The sequence below is a fragment of the Mandrillus leucophaeus genome, unplaced genomic scaffold, assembly GCF_000951045.1.
Source record: "Mandrillus leucophaeus isolate KB7577 unplaced genomic scaffold, Mleu.le_1.0 Scaffold338, whole genome shotgun sequence".
NCBI classification, from domain to species: domain Eukaryota; kingdom Metazoa; phylum Chordata; class Mammalia; order Primates; family Cercopithecidae; genus Mandrillus; species Mandrillus leucophaeus.
In genome coordinates, this window is record NW_012103565.1 from 2,221,575 (window position 1) to 2,247,317 (window position 25,743).

General features: G+C 38.0%; 1 long non-coding RNA gene across 1 annotated transcript in view; it reads right to left on the reverse strand.

Moving 5' to 3' along the window:
* LOC105545745 overlaps positions 1 to 24,648 on the reverse strand; it is a 231,254-nt gene extending 206,606 nt beyond the window's left edge. The window contains exon 1 of the long non-coding RNA XR_001006977.1: positions 24,537 to 24,648. This is a non-coding gene — a long non-coding RNA (uncharacterized LOC105545745). The remainder of the gene's footprint in view (positions 1 to 24,536) is intronic.
* Positions 24,649 to 25,743: the final 1,095 nt, after the last annotated feature.

Below are 25,743 nucleotides of genomic sequence, written 5' to 3' on the forward strand. Positions count from 1 at the left end.
TTATTGATTCAATTTCTTTAATAGATATAGGACTATTTAGCTTATCTATTTCCCCTTTTGTGAGTTTTGATTGTTTATGTTTCAAAGAATTGGTTCGTTTTCTCTGCAATATCAAATTTTGTCATATGGAGCTGTTCATAGCATTCCTTTATTATACTTTTAATGTCCATGAGATTGTGTCATAAAATATATTTTTTCTATTTTAAAGACTCCTAAAAAACTTCTGTATTCTTTTCATATGCTTCCAGTCTTGGAGTCATGCAATTTGAATGGATATTAAAATGATAGCCCCCTTGAATTCTGGACATATCTCACTTATTTGTCTCTCTTGTTGCAACTTCCAAAGTTGTTTACCCAATAGAATTAGAAGGAATGTAAGCATAGAGGATTTAAGCAGTTTTGCCCTAAGAGAGCAATAGATCTGTCTTGTAATTCCAGCTTTAAATTGTTCATTGAATAATTGATGTAGACTTGTCATTTTAAACATCAATCTTGCTATAATTATGTATAGTATTAGAATATTTAAGAGAAATTAAGAATCAGCATATGTATAAATAGGGAGGAGTACAATTTGTAAATTAAAACATTATTCGAAGGCCATCTTAAGAGTGATTATTAAATTTGTTGACACAAATAAAATGATAAGCTGTAAGTTGAGTTTAAAAACTAAAGGAAAAACTAGGTTTTCAAATTTATACCTTTAAAAAGTGAATATTAATTTTAAAACCAAAATAAATCCCTTGAATTCACTTTTGTGGGCCAAAAAAAACCCACTTTTGTGGCCACCAAAAACTCACATTTCCCAGTTGTAACATTTTGGGACAACTTGCAAGTACAGAAGGCCGGACGAGCAGTACAGAGGGTGGATTTCACAGGTGCTTGGTAGGGGTTCCATTCATAAGAGAATGCCATCCCTGAAGATAACCTGACACCTGAACATAATCTATAACTAAGGGTTATAGTCCCTTGGGGCTTGAAAAGGCAAACCAATTCCAAACCACATAATTTTACTCTCTAATGGCTGAAAATTAATAGGGAATAGAAGGAGAAGTAGAAATTGTGATGAGATTGGCCCTGTTTTTTTAATTGTCTACTTCATAATATCTCCAGGCATACTCCACTTGTTAACTCTTGGAGCTGATCAGAAACTTATGTAGGGGCTTTAAAAGACAACCTCAGACACTTCAGAAGATTAACAATTTTAATCAATGGCCTCCAAGTGTGTCTAACAATCACAGCAGCTAATGGTATATGGCAGATGCCACAGGTATAATGTTCAGCCACAAACTCATTCTCTATCTAGCTAAACATGGTGGTCTTCCCTTCTGAGACCTTGTGTGACTGTCTGTTTGTCAAGGACTCTAATCTTTTAGATGAAGAGAAATACACAAGTACAGGCTACTTTATCCTGATCCCAAACAATTCATTATAAACAAAGTGGTCACATTTACTAGTGGTAAGTAAAATGCACAAGGAGGAGAATGAACATTTGCCCAATGCATATTATCTGCCAGGTATCACAGGAATTATTTCAAGTAATACCATAAATAATGACATATTTATGTTACTTATATTATTATAAATATAACTGTACATTAATCATAACATAACATATTAATCATTACAACCCTGTTAGGTAGCTATTATGATTCCTGTTTAGTTGAAAATTGAAGCTTAGAGAGTTTTCATAATTTATCCAAGTTCATAAGGCAGGAAATGACTTGAACTTCCCAGGCTCTTGCACTTAATTCAACACTGTCCAGTAGAAATAGAATGCCAGCCACATATGTAATTTTAAGTATTCTTGTAACCACATTTATAAAGTAAGAAGAGGAAACAGATAAAATTAATTTTAATAACATATTTTATTTATCCCACTTTGACCAAAGTATTATAATTTTAGCATGTAAATCAATATAAAAATTATTAATGATATAGTTTACTTTCTTTCTTTCATACTAAATCTCCAAAATCCATCAAGCTCTTTTAGCACATCTCTATTCAGACCAGTCACATTTCAAGTGCTTACCAGCCAGGGGCTACCACATTGGATAGCACAGATCTAACCTCTGCGCCATCCAACTTCCCTAGATTAGAAACAGCTATACTGTACCTGCAACAAAACTGAGGAGAAAAATGTTACAGATTAAAAGTTAAATTGCTAGAAAACCATACATTTTCTGGTCAAAAGACAAATGAAAGGAAGTAATTCATCAGCTGCACTCCTCTGCACAATAATCATAAATGCACCAAATGCACTGAGCTATTTACCTTAGTGGGACGGGAAACAAACTATCTAAAACTCATAAATCCACACTTCAGAAAGTGTAGACTGCAAGAGAGAGTAATAAATCCAAATGAGTCCTATATGAATTCTGCTTGGCTGTCCTTTTTGAAATGATTTTAGAGGAAACCCCCACAAATTGTATAGTCCTACATGAATTTTATCCCCTCCCCCCCACCATCCATTCTAACAAATTTCCCTCAAGGGACTTAGTTTGGGTAAAGGAATTTCCTTTATTTATTTTCCATTTCCTTCTTGTTGTAATTGTATTTTTATCCATCCTGCTTCCCCCACTTCCCTCCCTCTCTTCTTTAGCTGGTTTCCCAGATTCTGAAGCTTGCACTTAGGTTTTTTGTTTTGTCTAATTTTTGAACATTACCCGTGTTACTTTGCTGCTGCTTTTCATTGATTGCCCGTAGATCATGTTCCCTCCTGCCTGGAGGAAAACGAGAAAACCTTTCCAGCACCGTGATGCCTCCTGGTAGGAGCCAGGGACCCAGCTGACTGACTTAGCAGGATACCTGGTTGGAGAGTGTGGGATTGGATGGGGTGTGGGGGTGGGATGTGTGCAGCTGCTGACGGAAGTTTTCGAAGAAATAAAAAAACTTACCATTCTGCATCTTTGATCTGGTTTATGTTTACAAAATGAAAATAGCTTGACTTTTTAGACTTCAGAATAATACCAAAAAAGGAAAAAGCAAGGAAAAAGCACCTGAAGTCCCACTTACCAGAGGGAACCACGGTTGGCATTCTGGTTTTTAGAAAGTCTTCATTTAGTCTTTAACCCACAGAAGGTTAGTGAAGCAGCCCCACCCCTTTATCCACCCCTAGTCCAGGGCGAGAAGGGAAAGGAGTTCTGACTGACTTCTCAGATAAAGCAATTTTTGAGTCTGAAATAAGCACACAAGTTAAATTACAAATGCCCTATCACCCGCTCAAGCTGCTAGTAATGTTTATCTGAATATATGTCCTTTTGAATGTAATTATGGGCTAATAATAAGAGCAGTAACAGTAATACCTGCCGTTGACTGAATACTATGTGCCAGGCATTAAACTGGGTGCTTGCCACATGTTCTCCCATTTTAACTCTTGTTCCAGTCCCAGGAGTTAGGGTATTGTTTGCATTACACAGGTAAAGAAACTAAGACTCAGAGAGGTTAAGCCCACCTAGTAAGTGACAGAGTTCAAATTTGAACGTAGGCCTGTCTGATTCTAAAAGCTATGTTATTCTCACTATACCATGCTGCCACAAATTGCCAAAGTCATTATAAAAAGCCCCAACTGTGTCATCCAGAGTTGAGTGTTTATTGTTTGTAAGAAAACAGTAAGTTACTACATTTACCCTCACCAATTTTAATACTTAAAAAATTGAACCTAAGAACTTGAAGTCAAACATGAAGTAATCTACTACTGGCAGAAAGATACCTAGAATTCCCACCAGACACTTTCCCTAGCCCCGGGACAGCAGGAGGGTTTCCTTGCTGCAAGAACTCCGTATCGCAGTAGGCTCTGGAAAGTGGATATCTACCAGCCCACAGCCAGCACTTTCAGGAGAGCCTGAGTACTGGATGGGGGCAGCACCCCCCTTTTCCTATAAAATCAAGAGAAGGCTCTAAGAAACCAACTCATAAAAGAAACCTGTCTTTGATCAAGAGAGAACTTTTACCTCTAAGTACCATGTGGCTTGGGCTGTTTTCTCAGAGGTAGAGTTGGGATTGCAGTGAATTAAGAAATTCACATTTACTATCCATAATCTCTGTATCCAAATACCCTAATGCCAGCCTTGATTTACAAGTACTTAAGAGCTTTAGAGGAAAATGTGTTCATAATACAAAGAAGAAGCATAAAGAACTTTTGGCAGTGGGTTAAGCTGATGAAGCAAGGTACTACCAGCTCACAGGAAACTCAGTAACAATTAGGTAGCCAATAACCAAGCAATGAGCTCTTCTTTAGATTACTGCTCTCCAATGCTGTCATGTCATGGCAGTCAGAGGTAATGATAATAATTGCACGACACAATGGAGTAAACTGGAAGAGAGCTGGGAGAAACCACTATGACTTTCTTATGTATTTATGATTGAAAAACTGAAAGTATTAGAGAAGCTATTAAGTATCGAATTATTTTAAACTTCCAAATAAGATCTTTCCAAATTTTTCTTTAAAAATTTCAGCTTACGCCTTTGAATCTAACTTTTTCCTATGAGGTTTTATGCATAAAATGGCTACATGTGCTTTTCCACCTAGGCTTCTTAAAATCATGCTGTCTTTAAAATTCTTAGTAACACCAAGCAAAAATTTGCACAAGCAAGTGGATAAAATTGTTTAAACATCTTACAATCATTCAAAAATTCATAACTATTAAAGCTGTTTAAAGAATCTAAGCTCTTCTTTTAAATTAAAATATTAGCTGATAATATACATGTGTTGCAAAACCAAATTTTTTCATGTTAAGAATTTCAAAATAATAATGAAATTCTAATGGGCAGAGTGCACACAAGTCATTAGTACAGTGCTCCTGAAGATAAGATAGATGTCACTCCATGGACATATCAATAGCAATAACACAGGAACAGAACTATCAATGTGTGAAGGCAGAGATTTGGAGTGGCCACCTACGACTGTGCTCTCCATCAAGGCAACTAATCCAGACCAATATTTCATGCCTATAATCTATTCACGCCCACCCATTGGGAAGCGCTGCCCTACATGAAGATTACAAACCTGCATGGGACTCCTTCCAAAGTTCAGTCTGGTTTTTCCTTCACTACACACATTCTAGTTCCTGCAATTGAAACAATCTTTCTCTGTTTACCTGTTTGATATCACCCCTTAACCTCCCACTAATCAGAGTTCTCCTTAGAGAGGATGCCCATCAACTCTCCTTCTTCATATTACACAAGAATCACCATGGGATTTCAAGAAGAAAGTCCACTAATATATTTCAGATCTTTAAATTAAAATATTCTTAATTAACGTAACTTCTTAAGAGCCTTTATACTTAACTTTTAATAAACTTTTATGGTCCAACAGGGACTTGCATGTACATCATCTTCAGATCCTTAGGCCCTTTCAAGAGACAAGGTGAGTACTGTTTTTCCCATTTTAAAAATGAGGAGCTGACACAGAGAGACTTAAGTAACTGGCCCAGAATCATTCAATTAGTAAGCAGGGGCTCAGATCTCCTGACTCACAGTCCAGTGCTTTTCCTCACCCTGCCAGCTCTTATCTACATTAAGGTAGCTGCCGGGGGCTCCCAGGTTCCCTACTAAAAAAGCAAACGGTGGCAATGTAAAGAGGAGCTGTTACCTTTGTGTCTCTAGGGTCTGAAGTCCTTCGCCCACTTACTGTGACCTAAAGTGGATGTACTTCGAAGTGCTCAGAACTGTCCACGGGAGATCATATTAAAAGGGATCTGGATCCAGGGCAGGATGAAGAAAATCACTCTTTCTTCTCTTCCATTTCCTCTATTTCCCCACCCTTCCACTCTATCAAACTCAACTGAAGGCAACTGCACAGAGAAAAGGAAATCGCAGAGAAAAGCAGAGTCTACATATGAAGGACGGGAAAGTCCCTCTTTGCCTTAAGGTGGTAAAAGGTTAGGAGTTTCCATGGAGCCTTTATAAACCATTACTGGCAGGGTTGTCTCTTTCACCCTAACTTCCTCCAGCATTTGTTACTCAGTGGGCTCCTATTATGGACGGTGCTGTACCTTAGGAACGTCTGCACTGCTGGTTTTCTCTCCATTAGGGTCAAAATGGGCCTATACACTCAGGAGGTGTTAAACTCTTAGGGTGGGGGTCCAGGAACTATCATGCTTTGGATGGAGAACACAACCATGAGACCATATAATTACACAACTGGATTTCTTACGCATCACTGAAAATATTATGGCAAATGTCAGCAAAAAGATTGCAGAATGAAGCTTAGTTCACTCCCAGCTGTCTCTCAGCAGATGTATCCTGCTTCTCAGAAAGCAGAGCTTTGTATATTCATCCAGTTAGAGTCCATCTCTCCAGATGATGAACTGTCATTGCCTCAAATTCCTTGATGATTTTAGCTTTAGCAACTTTCTTTGGCAACTTTTGCTGCCATGATTATCTTCCTCACATGGCTGTCCTCCTTCTGTCAGAGAACAGGGAAAAAACACCCTGCTAGCTGGCTATTATCTTGCCTTCCTCAGCTCTGGTTCCTGCCAAGTTTTCTTTATGCCTTTCATGCCCTAAAGCCTTTGCTGAATCCCTCAAGAACCGATAAATCAGGATTTCTGTCAAGGTTGTTTATACTGCATTACTATCTAAGCCCTTTTCTATACAAATCAAAATGAAACTACACCACTGTTTTAATTTCAAAATTAAATTAAAATATTTCCCATGAAAGACTGATGGCAAATGCTTCAGGTGAAAATCCAACACTAAAAACCATCTATAACCGATTCATTTAACTTGATTGTTGCAAGAGTTTGCCATTGTTATCCCACCTTGGTGATAAAAAGATGTTTCACCCCTTCATCATATGGGTTGGTTGAAAATCTCAGAAATTCTTAGGTTATGCCAGTAAAAATTATAGTAATAAGATAAATAATGGTTTACAATTAAAATTTCAAGAGCAGTAAAGATGGTGACTATCAAAGAGTTAAAAGTTAATAATGTAATTTAATAACCTCCATACCCAATGAAACATCGAAATGGTCTATAGTAACTAGGCTTTTATGTATTTTGAACCTATTTTTTATTTTTATTTTAATTATTTCTAATTTTGTACTCCTTGAAATAAAAAAACCTATTAACTCAAGAATAAGTTAAGCAAAATTTGTTATACGCTAGCAAGTAACAACTTGCATAGTTACAAAGTTCTACTTCTTTTCTTTTTCTGTTTGCAAATTCAAACTCCCATAGTTCTAGGGCACTAATTATACCCTCAACTTACTCAGCTTTTGGTGGGGCTGGGCATAGTTAACCCTTCATTCCTTTTTGAAGCATGTTTCTCTGTTGGCTTCTCTGATCACACATTGTCCTGGGTTTCCTTCAACCCCATTAGCTGTTCTTCCTCAGCTTCCTATACTGGCTTTACCTCATTTTCCCACCTTGAATTGTTTGTGTTCCTCAGAGCTAAGTCCTAAACTTTCCTTTTCCTACACTTTCCTTAGTTAAATATGTCATCCTGAGATTATAAAGACTATTTGCTTCTTGACTTCCAGTGCTACATCTTTGTCCTAGACTTCTTCCCTCTCTCAACTTCTGCACATGGATGTTTTAAAGAGCTTAAATTTTACATGGAAAATATAAAAGGAATTAAAATTCAAGTAGTCAAAGAATAAAGGATCTAGAATAGCAATATATTTCTGCTTATCTCCTGCTTCAATATCCCCCGCAAAAGCTTTTTATAAACTTTGTTGAGGTAAGATTGAAATAAGGCAGTCTACATGTGTTTAAAGCGTATAATTTAATTAGCTTGGGCAAGTATATATAATTGAGAAACCATCACCGTGATATTTCCACACCACCACAAACCATCACCACAAATATTTCATCACCCCAAAAGTGTTTTCATGTCCATTTGTAATCCACCCTTCCATCTACCCTCATTTCCAGGCAAACATTGATCAACATTCTGTTGCTGTAGATTAGTTTGTGTTTTCCAGAATTTTATATAAATAGAATCAAACAAAACGTATCCTTTTGTGCCTGGCTTCTTTTATTCACCAAAATGATTTTGAGATTCATCCATGTTGTTATGCGCATCCATAGTTCATTCCTTTGTATTGATGAGTAGTATTCCATTATATAAATCACTATTTATTTATACAGTCACCTGTTGATGGACCTTTGAGTTGTTTTCCATTTGGAATTGTTAAAAATAAAGCTGCTGTGAACATCCATGTACAGGTTTTGTAGGAACATATGCTTTCTTTTGGGTAAATGCTCAGGAGTGGAACGGCTGGGTCATGCTATAGGCATACGTTTAACATTTTCAGAAACTGCCAAGCTGTTTTCCAAATGGTACAACAGAAACAGTTGCACCATCTTAAAGTCCCATCAGCAAACTGTGAGAGTTCCAGTTGCTCCACAGCTTTGCTTTGTCAGCATTGAGTCTTTTTGATTTTTGCTATTCTAAGGGGTGATGTTGAACCATCTTTAAGTGTGTTGATGGACCATTCATATACCGTTTTTTTATGAAGTATCTGTTTAAACCTCTTAACCATTTTCTTATTGGAGTTGTAAGAGTTCTTTGCATATTCTGAATACAAGTCTTTTGTCTAATACACGCACTAAAAATATTTTCTCGCAGTGTGTGGTTTGCATTTCTGTTCTCTTTATAGTGTCTTTCAAAGACTTAACGTTTTAATTCCAGTAAGTCTAAGTAATCGATTTTTTTTCTTTACAATTAATGAATTTTGTGTTCTACCTAAGAAATCTTTGACTACCCAAGGTCATAAATCAAAACCATAATGAGATATCATCTCACACCAGTCAGAATACCTATTATTAAAAACTCAAATAACAACAGATATTGGTGAGGATGCAGAGAAAAGGGAATGCTTATATACTGTTGGTGGGAATGTAAATTAGTTCAACCACTGTGAAAAGCAGCCTGGAGATTTCTCAAAGAACTTGAAATAGCCTTACCATTCAACCCAGCAATCCCATTACTGGATCCATATCCAAAAGAAAATAAATCATTCTACCATAAAGATACGTGCACTTGCATGTTCATCGCAACACTGTTCACAATAGCAAAGACATGGAATCAACCTGGGTACCCACCAAGAGTGGACTGGATAAAGAAAACATGGTACATATACGCCATGGAGTCCTACACAGCCATAAAAAAGAATGAAATCATGTCCTTTGCAGCAATGTGGATGAAGCTGGAGGCCATTATTCTAAGCAAATTAATGCAGAAAACCAAACACTGCATGTTCTCACTTATAAGTGGGAGCTAAACAGTGAGTACTCATGGACATAAAGATGGTAACAACAGACACTGGGGATTAGTAGAGGGAGGAAGGAGAGAGAAGGGCAAGGGCTGAAAAACTGATTATTAGGTACTGTGCTCAGTACCTGTGTGATGGGATCAAGCATACCCCAAACCTGGATATACCATGCAATATACCCAGGTAACAAATCTGCACATGTACCACTGAATCCAAAATAAAAGTTAAAATTATTTTTTTTAAAAGAGAGAAAAATGAAAAAGAAAAAAATTAAATAATGCCCAAAGTCCAAATAGTACCGTTCCTACTGAAACTATTCTGAAAAATTGAAGAGGAGGGACTCCTCCCTAACTCATTCTACAAGGCCAACATCATCCTGATACCAAAACCGGGCAGAGACACAACAAAAAAAGAAAACTTCAGGCCAATATCTTTGATGAACATTGATGCAAAAATCTTCAACAAAATATTAGCAAACTGAATCCAGCAGCACATCAAAAAGTTAATCCATGATCAAGTAGGCTTTATCCTTGGAATGCAGGCTTGGTTCAACATACATAGATCAATAATTGTGATTCATCACATCAACAGAACTAAAAACAAAAACCATGTGATTATCTCAACAGATGGAGAAAGGGCTTTCAATAAAATTCAACATCCCTTCATATTAAAAAGAAACCCTCAACAAACTAGGCATTGAAGGAACATGCCTCAAAATAGTAACAGCCGGCCGGGCACAGTGGCTCATGCTTGTAATCCCAGCACTTTGGGAAGCCAAGGCAGGCAGATTACTTGAGGCCAGGAGTTCAAGACCAACCTGGCCAACATGATAAAATCCCCGTCTCTACTAAAAATACAAAAAATTAGCTGGGCGTGGTGGTGGGCACCTGTAATCCCAGCTACTTGGGAGGCTGAGGCAGGAGAATCACTTGAACTTGAGGGGCAGAGGTTGAAGTGAACCGAGATCGTGCCATTGCACTCCAGCCTAGGCAACAGGAGTGAAACTGAGTCTCAAAAAAAAAAAAAAAAAAAGCCATTGATGAAAAACCCACAACCAACATCATACTGAACGGATAAAAGCTAGAAACATTCCCCTTGAGAACTGGAACAAGACAAGGATGCCCTCTCTCACCACTCCTATTCAACATAGTACTGGAAGATTATCCTAGCCAGGATAATCAGGCAAGAGAAAGAAATAAAAGGCATCCAAATAGGAAGAAAGGAAATTAAACTATCCCTGTTTCCAGACAATAGAATTCTATACCTAGAAAACCCCACAGTCTTCATCCAAAAGCTCTTAGATCTGATAAACAACTTCAGCAGAGTTTCAGGATACAAAATCAATGTACAAAAATTAGTAACATTCCTATACACCAACAATACCCAGGCTGAGAGCCAAATCAAAAATGCAATCTATTTACAATAGCCATGAAAAGAATAAAATGTCTAGGAATACACAGGTGAGAGACCTCTACAACAAGAATTATAAGACACTACTGAAAGAAATCAGAGATAACACAAACAAATGGAAAAACATTTCATGCTCATGAACAGGAAGAATCAATATTGCTAAAATGGCCATATTACCCAAAGCAATTTATAGATTCAATGCTATTCCTATCAAACTACCAATGCCATTCTTCATGGAATTAGAAAAAAACTATTTTAAAATTCATATGGAATCAAAAAGGAGTCCAAATAGCCAAGGCAATCCTAAGTAAAAAGAGGAAAGCTGGATGCATCACATTACCCCCACTTCAAAGTATACAACAAGGCTACAGTAACCAAAACAACAGGGTCCTGGCATAAAAACAGACACACAGACCAATGGAACAGAATGGAGAGTCCAGAAATAAAATCGCACATGTACAACCATCTGATCTTTGAGAAAGTAGTCAAAAAACAAGCAATGGGGAAAGGACTCCCTATTCTATAAGTGGTGCTGGGATAATTGGCTAGCCATATGGAGAAGATTGAAACTGGACCCCTTCCTTACACCATATACAAATATCAACTAGAAATGGCTTACAGACTTAAATGTAAAACCATAAAAGCCCTGGAAGATAACTTAGTAAATACCATTCTGGACATAAGGCCTGGCAAAGATTTCATGACGAAGATGCCAAAAGCAATTACAACAAAAAAAAATTGACAAATGGGACCTAATTAAACTAAACAGCTTCTGCACAGCAAAAGAAACTATCAGCAAAGTAAACAGACAACAGAATGGGAGAAAATACCTGTAAACTATGCATCCAACAAAGGTCTAACATCTAGAATCTATAAGCAACTTAAATTAATAAGCAAAACAATGCCATTAAAAAGTAGGCAAAGGACATGAACCAATACTTTTCAAAAGAAGACATACAAACAGCCAACAAGCATAAGAACAAATTTTCAACATCACAAATCATTAGAGAAATGCAAATCAAAACCACAATGAGATACCATCTCACACCAGTCAGAATGGCTATTACTGAAAAGTCAAACAATAACAGATGCTGGTAAGATTACAGAGATTACACACTGCAACCTTATACACTGGTATAAGGTTGTACACTGCTTTTACACTGCTGATGGAAATGTAAATTAATTCAGCCACTGTGGAAAGCAGCTTGACCATTTCCCAAATAATTCAAAGCAGAATTACCATTTGACCCAGCAATCCCATCGAGTATATGCCCAAAGAAGTATAAACTGTTCTACCATAAAGACACATGCACATGTATGTTCACTACAGCACTAGTCACAATAGCAAGACATGGAATCAATCTAAGTGCTCATTACTGGTAGACTGGATAAAGAAAATGTGGTACATATACACGATAGAATACTATGCACCCATAAAACAAGAATGAATCATGTCATTGGCAGCAACATGGGTGAAGCTGGAGGCCATTATCCCAAGCAAACTAACACAGGAACAGAAAACCAAATATAACATGTTCTCACTTATACGTGGGGGCTAAACATTGAGTTTATATGAACACAAAGAAAGGAACAATAGACACCAGGGCCTACTTGAGAGTAGAGAGTAGGAGGAAGGTGAGGATCAAAAAACTACCTATCAGATACTATGCTTATCACCTCTATGATGAAACAACCTGTGCACCAACCCCCATGACATGCAATTTACCTATATAACAATCCTCCACATGTACCCCGAACCTAAAATACAAGTTTTAAAAAAAGAAAATATAATATAAAAAAATTAAAATTGTTTCATTTTAACTGTCAAATACATTCACAATTAGTTGAAAAAATGAAATATTCAAACAATACACAAAGTATTAAATAAAAGGTAAAATAATTATATTCTCAAAAAATATAGCACCATTTAAATTTTTTATTTCATCTTGCATCATTTCTGGTAAGCTACATTTTTCAAGAAATCTGTCCATTTTATTTAAGTGGTAGAATTTGATAGCATAGCATTTTCTTATTATCTTGTTATTGTCTAGGTAATCTGTGGTTAGCACCCCTTTTTATTGCTGATATTGGTAATTTGTTTTCTCTCTTTTCCTTGGCCAATCTAGCTAGAGGTTTGGGGTTCATCTTTTCAAAAACTTAGCTTTTGGTTTTCTTGATTTTTCTCTTTCACTTATCTGTTTTCTTTTTTATTTCTGCTCCTATCTTTATTATTGACTTCCTTCTACTACTTAAGGGTTACTTTGCTCTTCTTTTAATTTCTTAAGGTAGGACCTTAGGTTACTGATTTTAAATCTTTCTCCTTTTCTAACATAAGCATTTAAAGCCATAGTTTTGGCTCTAAGTACTGCCTTAGCTCTTTTCACAAACTTTGTATATTTGCATTATCATTCAGATAAAATATTTTCTAATTTCTCTTGTCATTTTTTTCTTTGACCTATGAAACATTTGAAGTATGCTATTCAATTCATAATACTTGACGTTTTCCTAGATACCTTGTTATTGATTCCTAATTTAATTCTGTTGTGGTCAGAAATATACTTTCTATGATTTTGCTTCTTTACATTTTGAAATCTGTTTTATAGCTTACCACCCTTTTTTTTTTTTTTTTTTTGGCCATTGTTGTTCATCTTGATGAATGTTATGTGCATTTGAAAGAAATAGGTATTCTGCAGTTGTCAGATGTAATGTTCTATAAATATCAATTAAATCAAGGAGGTTGACAACGTTGTTAAAACTATCTATACCTTTGTCTAGCTGTTCTATCAAATACTGAGAAAGAATATTAAAATATTCTGTCACAATTGTAGAATTTCTATTTCTCCCTGTAATTTGGTTAATCTTTACTGCAGTATTTTAAGTCTCTATTAGTAGGTGTGTGTACACACATGAATGAAGTGTCTGCTTGACAAAATGACCCTTCAATCATTATAAAATCCCCCCCACTTTGTCTCTAGAAATACTCTTTGTACTGAAGTCTGTTTTATCTGACATTAAAATAGCCAATCCAATCTTCTCATTCTTACTATTTGTATGGTATATACATTTTACATTTGTTCACTTTCAACCTTTTTTGTATATTTATATTTAAAGTGTATTTCTTAGGGGCAGCATATAATAGGGTCTTGATTTTTATGCATTCTGTCAATCTTTGCCTTCTAATGGAGTATTCAGATCATTAACATTTAATGTAATTATTGCTATAATTGAATGTAGCGCTTCCTTTTTTTTTGGTTTCTATTATTTTTTAGTATTCTATTTTATCTTCATTTTTTTCACTATATCTCTTTTGTTTTTGGAGTTTTCTATTTATATACCTGGTATATATGATCTATATGTATGTTCTTTTGTTTCTTTGTTTGTTTTCAGACAGACTCTCACTCTGTCCCAGGCTGGAGTACAATGGTGCAAACTCCACTCACTGCAACCTCCGCCTCCCAGGTTCAAGTGATTCTCCTGCCTCAGCCTCCTGAGTAGCTGGGATTACAGGCATCTGCCACTATACCTGGCTAATTTTTGTATTTTTAGTAGAGATGGGGTTTTGCCATGTTGGCCAGGCTGGTCTCAAACTCCTGACCTCAGGTTATCTGCCCGCCTTGGACTTCCAAAGTGCTGGGATTACAGGCGTGAGCCACTGTGCCCGGCCTATATAACATATATATGATACAATATAATATTATGAAGGTCAGGTGTGTGTGTGTGTATATATATATGATATATATACCTGGTGTGTATATATATATACACACACACACACACCAGGTATATATATCATATATCATATTCTATATAGAGTTCCTATGCTACTATTTTATGTAAGTCTTACAACCATAAGACTTTTATCTCCTCAACTTTTTTTCTTTTTTTTACAGAATCTCACTCTTTCACCAGGCTGGAGTACAGCAGCACAATCTTGGCTTCACTGCAACCTCCGCCTCCCAGGTTCAAGCAATTCTTCTGCCTCAGCCTCCCGAGTATCTGGGACTACAGGTGCGCACCACCACGTCCAGCTAATTTTTGTATTTTTAGTAGAGGCGGGGTTTCACCTTGTTGGCCAGGTTGGTCTCAATCTCTTGACCTTGTGATCCACCTGCCTTAGCCTCCCAAAGTGCTGGGATTACAGGTGTAAGCCACCACGCCTGGCCTACCTCCTTAACTTTTATCTCCTCAATTAAACTTTATATGTATTATATGTACATATATTATCTACATATATTGAAAATCCCTCCAGAAATGTAAATTTGTTTTCAGTGGTAGTACCTAAGTCCAGGAAAAAATATTTACCATTTCTGTTGCTCTTCTTTCATTCCTGAAGATCCAAGGTTTGCTCTGGTATCATTTCCTATCAGCTTGAAGAACTTACTTTAGCATTTCTCATAATGCTGATTTCCTGGCAATATATTCTCTTAAATTTTTTAATCTGAGAATGTCTTTATTTTGCTTTCATTCCTGGAAGACATACCCACTGAATGAAGAATTTTAAGTTAACAGTTCTCTTCTTGCAGCATTTTCAAGATGCTGTTTGACTGTCTTCTGGCATTCCCTGGCTTCTGGTAAGAAATCTGCAGTCATTTGAATGGCTGGTCCTCTGAATGTAACGTGCTATTTTTCTCGACTGTCTTTCAGGATTTTAAAATTGATCATTGGTTTTTATAGCTTTTATTTCCATGAGTATCAGGTATCATATTCTTTTATTTTATCCTGTTCAGGGTTCATTGAGCTTCTCTAATTTGTAAATTATGTCTTTTACCAAATTTGAGAAAAATGTTGGCCATTATTTCTTCAAATATATTTGTCTATCCCAGTCTTTTTATCCTTTCCTTCTGAGATTCCAGTGACACCTATCGATATTATGCTATAGGTCACTAAGGTTCTGTTCCTCTTTTCCAATATTTTTTCTCTGTTCTTCAGATTGGATAACTTCTATTGATCTACTCTTAAGTTCACTGGGGTGTTTCTTCTATATTTTCATTTGGCTATTCAGCCCATCCAGTTTTCAGACACTGCATTTTTCAGTTCTAAATTTTTAATTTTATTCTTTTGCAGTTTTAAGATATCCACTTGGCTCTCTTTCTGTTTCTCTGATAAGAGCTTCTATCTTCTCATACATTTCAAGGATGGATTCCTTACTCCATGGTATGCAGCTATAATAGCTATTTTAAAGCCTGTGTCTGATGATTCCAACATTTGGGTCACCTTGATCTGGTCATATGTTAATTATCTTTTCCATTGGTGTAAAAATGTGAACATATTTTTCTGGTTTTTTTATGTGTCATATAACTTTGGAATGGTATCTGGGCATTGTGGATTTACATTTTATAGACATTGGATCCTATTATGATCCTCTGGAGAATGTTAATGTTCTTGTTTTATGGCAATCAACTGTTTAGGCTCAGACTGCAAGTTCTATCCTGCCATCTGTGGGCAGTGGTTCAAACCTCAGTTTGGTTGTCAAAACCTGTACTATGCTAGCTGCATCTATTACTCCTCTTTTTCTTTGAGAATGAGCCTGAGACTGGTGCAGATTCATATACAGAATTGGGAATCTTTTTCTCCAGTTCTCTCCACTCTGGTATTCTCTCTTCACTCTCCATCCCCCTGGAGCCCCTTTTCTTAGTTACTCTAGCCAGCAGAACTGGGTTTCTATTGAGATTTTATCTGCCCACACTGCCACCATTCCCTCACTGCTCCATAATGAGAACTCTTGGGGTATAGCTGTAAGAAAGAATGGAAAAAATGAGAAACTCACCACCTGTGGTTACTTGTCCAAGTGTTGACCCTCTTCAACAATCTGCCTGTTTCGGTTTACTTTTCAAAATCCTCAGATAGTGTTTTTTTGTTTGTTTGTTTGTATTTTGTCCAGAGTTTATAGTTGTGATCAGTGGGAAAGATGGGCTATATTGGGATTATTTTGCCATGCCAAAAACAAAATGCCCAATAGCCTTATAGGCTGGAAATCGGGGTATTTCACTGACATTTCAGTTATTTAAATCAAAAAATTCTGTCAGTGGCATGGGGATGTGTGTGTACATGTATATGGGCATGTGTGCTAAGCAGCACTTGATCAATATGTCCCATGCACTAATATAAATTCATATCTCAAAATATTGTTGCATTGCTTAAGTAAGATAATGGAAATAAGGTTCCCAGTACAGTGTTTGATAAATTGCAGACACCGGTAAATATTAGCTTTCTTTGCCATTATTAAGTATAAAGTATACTGCACTGCAATGACTGTTTTTTACACAAAAATAATATAACTATGATGCAAAGTTGAGATGCTTAAACATGGTTTGGCATCTAATTATTACAGACACTGAGTGTTTCTCTTTTTGTTCTTAATCATATACTACTCCTTAGTTTTCTCTTATTTACTGTTTCTCTGTTGATAACAATCGTCTGTGTCACTGGGACAACACTGAAGTTAGGCACACCTACAGCATTAACCAAAGAAGAATCTGTTTCCATAGCTTGACCCCATCCTAAAACCTTAAGTCAATTTTCTGCCTGCTTTGCATCATTGTCACACACAATGGAATTGCCTGAAAGAAAACCACACGAAAAATAACCTTCTGAATCCAAACTCACTTCAAAGTGAAGAAGTTCTCCATATGCATCCAAGAATACCAGGGTGCAATCCATGAATGGCACATGATATTCAACAATTAATAAAAGATTAGTACGGGCTGGCAAGATGGCTGAATAGGAACAGCTCCCGTCTGCAGCTGCCAGCTAGATCAATGCAGGTGGGTGATTTCTACATTTCCAACTGAGGTACCTGGCTCATCTCATTGGGACTGGTTAGACAGTGGGTGCAGCCCATGGAGGGCAAGGCAAAGCAGGGTGGGGCATTGCCTCACCCGGGAAGCACAATGGGTGGGGGAATTCCCTCCCCTAGCCAAGGGAAGCCATGAGGGACTGTGCCATGAGGAACGATGCACTCCAGCCCAGATACTATGCTTTTCCCACAGTCTTTGCAACCCACAGACCAGGAGAGTCTCTCAGGTCCCTACGCCACCAGGGCCCTGGGTTTCAAGCACAAAACTGGGCAGCCGTTTGGGCAGACACCAAGCTAGTTGCAGTTTTTTTTCATGTGCCACTCATACCCCAGTGGGGCCTAGAATGCCAGCAAGACAGAAGTGTTCACTCCCCTGGAAAGGAGGCTGAAGCCAGGGAGCCAAGTGGTCTAGCTCAGTGGATCCCACCGCAATGGAGCCCAGCAAGCTAAGATCCACAGGCTTGAAATTCTCACTGCCAGCACAGCAGTCTGAAGTCAACCTGGGACACTGGAGTTTGGTGGGGGGAGGGGCGTCTGCCATTACTGAGTCTTGAGTAGGCAGTTTTCTTCTCATGGTGTTAAAAAGCTGCTGGGAAGTTTGAACTGCGCAGAGCCTGCCACAGCTCGGGAAAGCCACTGTAGCCAGACTGCCTCTCTAGATTACTCCTCTCTGGGCAGGGCATCTCTGAAAGAAAGGCAGCAGCCCCAGTCAGGGGCTTATAGATAAAACTCCTGTCTCCCTGGCACAGAGCACCTAGAGGAAAGGATGGCTGTGGGCACAGTTTCAGCAGACTTAAACATTCCTGCCTGCCGGCTCTGAAGAGAGCAGCAGATCTCCCAGCACAGTGTTTGAGCTCTACTAAGGGACAGACTGCCTCCTCAAGTGGGTCCCTGACCCCCATGCCTCCTGACTGGGAGACACCTCCCAGCAGGGGTTGACAGATACCTCATACAGGAGAGCTCTGGCTGGCATCTCATGGGTGCCCCTCTGGGACAAAGTTTCCAGAGGAAGGAGCAGGCAGCAATCTTTGCTATTCTGCAGCCTCCACTGGTGATATCCAGGCAAACAGGGTCTAGAATGGACCTCCAGCAAACTCCGGCAGACTTACAGCAGAGGGACCTGACTATTAGAAGGAAAACTAACAAACAGAAAGGAATAGTATTAACATCAACAAAAAGGACATCCACATAGAAACCCCATCCGAAGGTCACCAACATCAAAAACAAAAGGTAGATAAATACACGAAGATGAGGAAAAACCAGCACAAAAAGCCTGAAAATTCCAAAAACCAGAATGCCTCTTCTCCTCCAAAGGATCACAACTTCTCTCCAGCAAGGAACAAAACTAGATGGAGAATGAGTTTGATGAATTGACAGAAGTAGACTTCAGAAGGTGGGTAATAACTAACTCCTCTGAGCTAAAGGAGCCTGTTCTAACCCAAAGAAAGAAAGCTAAGAACCTTAAAAAAAGGTTAGAGGAATTGCTAACTAGAATAACCAGTTTAGAGAAGAACATAAATGACTCGATGGTGCTGAAAAACGCAGCACAAGAACTTTGTGAAGCAGGCACAAGTATCAACAGCCAAATCAATCAAGCAGAAGAAAGGATATCAGAGACTGAAGATCAGCTTAATAAAATAAAGCATGAAGACAAGATTAGAGAAATAAGAATATAAAGGAACAAACAAAGCCTTCCAGAAATATGGGACTATGTGAAAAGACCAAACCTACGTTTGATTGGTGTACCTGAAAGTGATGGGGAGAATGGAACCAAGCTGGAAAACACTCTTCAGGATATTATCCAGGAGAGTTCTCAACCTAGCAAGACAGACCAACATTCAAATTCAGGAAATACAGAGAACACCACAAAGATACACCTTGACAAGAGCAACCCCAAGACACCTAATCATCAGATTCACTGAGGTTGAAATGAATGAAAAAATGTTAAGGGCAGCCAGAGAGAAAGGTTGGGTTACCCACAAAGGGAAGCCCATCAGACTAACGGTGGATCTCTCTGCAGAAATCCTACAAGCCAGAAGAGAGTGGAGGCCAATATTCAACATTCTTAAAGAAAAGTATTTTCAACTCAGAATTTCATATCCAGTTAAAGTAAGCTTCGTAAGCAAAGGAGAAATAAAATCCTCTACAGACAAGCAAATGCTAAGAGATTTTGTCACCACCACGCCTGCCTTACAATAGTTCCTGAAGGAAGCACTAAATATGGAAAGGAAAAACTGGCACCAGCCACTGCGAAAACATATCAAATTGTAAAAACCATCAACAGTTTGAAGAAACTGCAACAACTAATGGGAAAAATAACCAGCTAGCATCATAATGACAGGATCAAATTCACGCATAACAATATTAATCTTAAATATAAATGGGCTAAATGCCCCAATTAAAAGACACAGATTGGCAAATTGGAAAGAGTCAAGACCCATCAGTGTGCTGTATTCAGGAGACCCATCTCATGTGCAAAGATACATATAGGCTCAAAATCAAGGGATGGAGGAATATTTACCAAGCAAATGGAAAGAAAAAAAAACAGAGGTTACAATCCTAGTCTCTGGTAAAACAGACTTTAAACCAACAAAGATCAAAAAAAGACAAAGAACAGCATTACATAATGGTAAAAGGATCAACGCAACAAGAAGAGCTAACTATCCTAAATATATATGCACCCAACACAGGAGCACCCAGATTCATAAAGCAGGTTCTTAGAGACTTATAAAGAGACTTAAACTCCCACACAATAATAGTGGGAGAACTTAACATCCCACTGTCAATATTAGACAGATCAATGAGACAGAAAATTAACAAGGATATTCAAGACTTGAACTCAGCTCTGGACCAAGCAGACCTAATAAACATCTACAGAACTCTCTGCCCCAAATCAACAGAATATACATTCTTCTCGGCACCACCTTGCACTTATTCTAAAATCGACCACATAATTGGAAGCAAAACTCTCCTCAGCAAATGCAAAAGAACAGAAATCATAACAAATAGTCTCTCAGACCGCAGTGCAATCAAATTAGAACTCAGGATTAAAAAACTCACTCAAAACCGCACAACTACATGGAAACTGAACAATCTGCTCCTGAATGACTACTGGGTAAATAACAAAATTAAGACAGAAATAAATAAGTTCCTTGAAACCAGTGAGAACAAAGACACAATGTACCAGAATCTCTGGGACACAGCTAAAGCAGCATTTAGAGAGAAATTTATAGCACTCAATGTCCACAGGAGAAAGCGGGAAAGATCTAAAATCAACACCCTAACATTACAATTAAAAGAACTAGAGAAGCAAGAGCAAACAAACTCAAAAGCTAGCAGAAGACAGGAAATAACCAAGATCAGAGCAGAATAGAAGGAGATAGAGACACGAGAAACCCTTCAAAAAAATCAGTGAATCCAGGAGGTGTTTTTTTTGAAAAGATTAACAAAATAGATAGACCTCTAGGCAGACTCATAAAGAAGAAAAGAGAGAAGAATCAAACAGACACAATAAAAAATGATAAAAGGGATATCACCACTGATCCCACAGAAATACAAACTACCATCAAAGAATACTATAAACACCTCTACCCAAATAACTTAGAAAATCTAGAAGAAATGAGTAAATCCTGGACACATACATCCTCCCAAGACTAAACCAGGAAGAAGTCAAACCCTTGAATAGACAAATAACAAGTTTTGAAATTGAGGCAGTAATTAATAGCCTACTAATCAAAAAAAAGTCCAGGACCAGATGGATTCACAGCTGAATTCTACCAGAGGCACAAAGAGGAGCTGGTACCGTTCCTTCTGAAACTATTCCAAACAATAGAAAAAGAGGAACTCCTCCCTAACTCACTTTATGAGGCCATGATCACCTTGATACCAAAACCTGGTACAGAACACACAAAAAAAGAGAAGATTTCAGGCCAATATTGCTGATGAATATCAATGTGAAAATTTTCAAATCTATCAGCACATCAAAAAGCTTACCTACCACAATCAAGTCAGCTTATCATCCCTGGGATGCAAGACTAGTTCAACATATGCAAATCAATAAACATAATCCATCACATAAACAGAACCAATGACAAAACCACATGATTATCTCAATAGATGCAGAAAAGGTCTTTGATAAAATTCAATGCCACTTCATTCTAAAAACTCTTAATAAACTAGGTATTGATGGAACAAATCTCAAAATAATAAGAGCTATTTATGACAAACCCACAGCCAGTATCATACTGAATGGGCAAAAGCTGGAAGCATTCCCTTTGAAAACTGGCACAAGACAAGGATGCCCTCTCTTACCACTCCTATTCAACATAGTATTGGAAGTTCTGGCCAGGGCAATCAGGCAAGAAAAAGAAATAAAGTGTATTCAAACAGGAAGAGAGGAAGTCAAATTGTCTCTGTTTGCTGATGACATGATTGCATATTTAGAAAACCCCATCGTCTCAGCCCAAAATTTCCTTAAGCTGATAAGCAACTTCAGCAAAGCCTCAGGATACAAAATCAATGTACAAAACTCACAAGCATTCCTATACACCAATAATAGACAGCCAAAACATGAGTGAACTCCCATTCACAATTACTACTAAGAGAATAAAATACCTAGAAATCCAACTTACAAGGGATGTGAAGGACCTCTTCAAGGAGAACTACAAACCACTGCTCAAGAAAATAAGAGAGAACACAAAAAAATGGAAAAACATTCCATTCTCACGGATAGGAAGAATCAATATCATGAAAATGGCCATACTGCCCAAAGTAATTTACAGATTCAATGCTATCGCCATCAAGCTACCATTGACTTTCTTCACAGAATTAGAAAAAAACACTTTAAATTTCATATGGAACCAAAAAAGAGCCCATATAGCCAAAACAATCCTAAGCAAGAAGAACAAAGCTGCAGGCATCACGCTACCTGACTTCAAACTATACTGCAAGGCTACAGTCACCAAAACAGCATGGTACTGGTACCAAAACAGATAAATAGACCAATGGAACAGAATGGAGGCCTCGGAAATAACGCCACACATCTACAACCATCTGATCTTTGACAAATCTGACAAAAACAAGAAATGGAGAAAGGATTCCCTATTTAATAAATGGTGTTGTGAAACCAGATCCCTTCTTTGCACCTTATACAAAAATTAATTCAAGATGGATTAAAGACTTAAATGTAAGACCTAAAATCATAAAAACCCTAGAAGAAAAACTAGCCAATACTATTCAGGACATACGCATGGGCAAAGATTTTATGACTAAAACACCAAAAGCAATGGCAACAAAACCCAAAATAGACAAATGGGATCTAATTAAACTAAAGAGCTTCTGCACAGCAAAAGAACCTATCATCACCGTGAACAGGCAACCTACCGAATGGGAGAAAATTTTTGCAATCTATCAGTCTGACAAATGGCTAATATCCAGAATCTACAAGGAACTTAAACAAATTGCTTAAACAACTTAAATGCTTAAACAAAGAAGAGAAAAAAAACCCATCAAAAAGTGGGCACAGGATATGAACAGACACTTTTCAAAAGAAGACATTTGTGTGGCCAACAAACATATAAAAAAAAAAGCTCATCATCACTGATCATTAGAGAAATACAAATCAAAGCCACAATGAGATACCATCTCACGCCAGTTAGAATGGCAATCATTAAAAAGTCAGGAAACAACAGATGCTGGAGAGGATGTGGAGAAATAGGATGGCTTTTACACTGTTGGTGGGAATGTAAATTGGTTCAACCATTGTAGAAGACAATGTGGTGATTCCTCAAGGATCTAGAACCAGAAATACCATTTGATCCAGCAATCCCATTACTGGGTATATATCCAAAATATTATAAATCATTCTACTATAAAGACACATGCACACATATGTTTATTGCAGCACTGTTCACAATAGCAAAGACTTGGAACCAACCCAAATGCCCATCAGTGATAGACTGGATAAAGAAAATGTGACACATATATACTGTGGAATACTATGCAGCCATAAAAAAGGATGAGTTCATGTCCTTTGCAGGGACATGGATGAAGCTGGAAACCATTATTCTCAGCAAACTGACACAGGAAGAGAAAACCCAACACCGCATGTTCTCACTCATAAGTGGGAGTGAAACAATGAGAACACATGGACACAGGGAGGGGAACATCACACACTGAGGCCTGTCTGGGGTGGGAAGCTAGGGAAGGGATAGCATTAGGAGAAATACCTAATGTAGATGACGGGTTGATGGGTGCAGCAAACCACCATGGCACGTGTATACCTATGTAACAAACCTGCACATTCTGCACATGTATCCCAGAACTTAAAGTATAATTAAAAAAAAAAAAAAAAAAAGATTAGTGCAACACAGTCTCCAAAAAGGGGATGTGGGAAAGTAGAAGAGAAATAGAATGAGATAAAGTAAAGAGAGAGATTGAGAGAGAAAAGGAGACTGGAGTTTCCATGTTCCTTAAAAGTGTAGGAAGAATTCTAGTCAAAATATAATCATTCAAATGCTTTTTAGTCTTGCAGCTGTAACAATATGACCCAGTCCCACAGAAGTCAAAGCCATGTGACATAAATAGAGGTGTCCCATCACCCCAGGTCATGCTTAGAACTGCATTCCTCAAACCCCCATTTCTGGTAATCTGCTAGGGAAGGGAAAAAAAATGTTAAAATGGAGAGTTAAAGCAATCTGCAGAATTTAAACCCCTCTGATTACTACTCTAATTATAACTCTACCACCTTTTCTGGTGGATCTGGCAAGAACCTACACTCCTCAGCCTAATTCCATCCATTTATTCAACAAAATTAAACTGATAGCGTTAATCAGGGAAAAATCTGTTTGCTTACCTCTGCCCCACTTGAAAGCGTTAGGTCAGCTCTCTGCCTGCTTTGCATCATTGTTACACACGGTGGAACTACCTGAAAGGAAAACACAACATAAACAATAAACTTCTAAGTCCACCTCCCTTAAAAGTGAAAGAACTCCCCATATACAGCCAAGAATATCAAGGTGCAATATAGGAGGATGCCCAATATTCAAGCACAGTTAATAAAACATTAATACCACATAGTTTTCAAAGCATGGGATATGAGGGGAGGTGGATACCAGTGCTCCAGGTATCACCGTTTTGAAAGCAAAAGCAATCCTGCTCATTTGGATGTTGTCCAATCCAAGGTGATCTCAAGAGAGAAGAACGGCATTTAGTAGTCCAAACGACTGCTTCTTTACACTCCTACAATAGCGGTGCAGGGGGTAACAATGCTGGGGCTGGGGGTCATTATGAAGCTGTTGCCTTCTCATGTAACTCAGCTTTTCTACTGGGCCAAAAGGCTTAGGGCTCCTGGGGCATGGGCCCATAGGAGCAGGCCCTTGAAAGGTAACGAGACTTATGTTCAACCTGGAACCAATAAGGAAAATGAAGGAAAGCAGGTCTGAATGATTGCTGATTGCCAAGTGTCCTAGAGCAGGCCTGTGGCATATATAACTCCATACAAACGTACTTCTGACTGTAATGTAAGGGGCAAAATGGCAACTACAGATAGTGTAGAGAAGGATGTCGAAGAACTACAAGGGAGGCTTGTTTTAACTCACAAATGGCTTATGAGTCTGGAAGCCTAATAAACACTGATTCAAGGAATTGGCAAAATAGGCTTCCAGAATGTGCTAAACATTGAACAGCAAATTCTAGCCCTCCCTTCAAACAGTCCACTTGCTGTCAATGGCAATCAATTCTACTCTTTTTTAAGGAATTGCAAGATTTTTTTAAAGCATTGAGGGTTTTGTCTGTTTGTTTGTGTTTTTTGTTTTTTTGAGATGGAGTCTCGATCTGTTGCCCAGGCTGGAGTGCAATGGCGCAATCTTGGCTCACTGAAACCTCCGTCTCCTGGGTTCAAGCAATTCTCCTGCCTCAGCCTCCCGAGTAGCTGGGATTACAGGCTCCCACCACCACATCCGGCTAATTTTTGTATTTTTAGTAGAGACAGGGTTTCACCATGTTGGTCAGGCTGGTCTCAAACTCCTTACCTCAGTGATCCACCTGCCTCAGCCTCCCAAAGTGCTGGAATTACAGGCGTGAGCCACCGTGCCCAGCCAAGTTATATTATTAAAGCATTTGGTCAGCTCCTTTATTTTGCTTTGTTGAAAGTCAGCAAAAGGGGAAGGCAGAAATTTTAAGAAAGTTAAAAAAAAAAAAAAAAGAAACTACCTTCTTGGAAATTTTAATTGTTCCTGGATAGTGTTATAGAAAAGTCCTGAATGGGAGGAAGGAAATGTAACATATTTAGTGGCTACTCTGGCCAAACACTCCACCAAA